We start from the raw sequence: 1,251 nt of genomic DNA on the forward strand, positions 1-1,251 counted from the left end.
AAAAAAGCTGCAGACGGTGCCGGTGTTGATGCACGGACGAGCCAAGATTTGGTTCGATGGTTTAAAGAGCAATGATCAAGGATCATGGCAGGAGCTACAAAATCAGTTTGGAGAGCGGTTTCAAGAAGTGGTTATTGCGGAGGAAGCTGGTGCAAAGCTGAAGGCGGTACGCCACGATACAAGTAGGTATTTTTTCATTTTCCTTGAGCAGTTTGAAGCCTATTGAAAGCAGTTTGAGGCTGCTACTAGGGTAAAAGGCAATCAATGTTTGAAGTTGTCAAAGCTATTGGAGTGCTTGCATCCGAGGATTAGAGAAAAGGTGGAAGACGGTGCTGATAGATATGAAGACATGGTTTATCTAGCCAAGATGAAGAGCAGAAAGGTAAAGCATAAGCTGGAATTGGGTGCGTTGAATCCTGCAGATTATGTGCCCGTTACGGCGGTAGCAGATTATAACTTGCGGATAGTGTCAAGTTTTGAAGGTGAACTCTAGTGGATCGGGGCACTGTGTAAACCCTCGGCTATAGTGAGGCATTGTGTAGTGTTCTGGGTGTGTTCCACTTTCCCCCTCTCCATCTTCTGGTGCCCCCACGGAGGAGTTGTCTGATGCTCCGATTGGAAGTCTAGGGCGGTGTTTTGTAGCCAACAAAGCGGTTGGCTGATGGTCAAAGTGTTCGATGATTGAGTTTGAAGCTGATAGAAATGGTGGAGTTAGATTTTGGCCCCATATTTACGGGCATTTGCCGTCAAAGATCCCGAGGATCGGCTAGTAGATTTTGAGCTATGCCTACTGTTGTTGATGCATATGTTGACGGATGCAAAAAGCTTGCAGACGGTGCTTCTGTTGATGCACGGATGAGCCAAGATTTGGTTCGATGGTTAAAGGAGCAATGATTGAGGATCATTGCAGGAGCTGCAAAATCAATTTCTGGAGTGGTTTCGAGAAGTGGTTACTACGAAGGAAGCTGGTGCAAAGCTGAAGGCGGTACGCCATGATACAAGTAGGTATTTTCCCATTTTTCTTGAGCAGTTTGAAGCCTGTTGGAGGCAGTTTGAGGTTGCTACTAGGGTAAAAGGAAATCAGTGTTTGAAGCTGTCAAAGCTGCTGGAGTGCTTGCATCCGAGGATTAGAGAAAAGGTGGAAGACAATGCTGATATATATGAAGACATGGTCTATCTAGCCAAGATAAAGAGCAGAAAGGTAAAGAGGAAGCTGGAGTTGGGCGTGTTGAATCTTGTATATTATGTGCC

Source organism: Adiantum capillus-veneris, chromosome 8 (genome assembly GCF_014529385.1).
Source record: "Adiantum capillus-veneris isolate H3 chromosome 8, ASM1452938v2, whole genome shotgun sequence".
Taxonomy (NCBI): Eukaryota; Viridiplantae; Streptophyta; class Polypodiopsida; order Polypodiales; family Pteridaceae; genus Adiantum; species Adiantum capillus-veneris.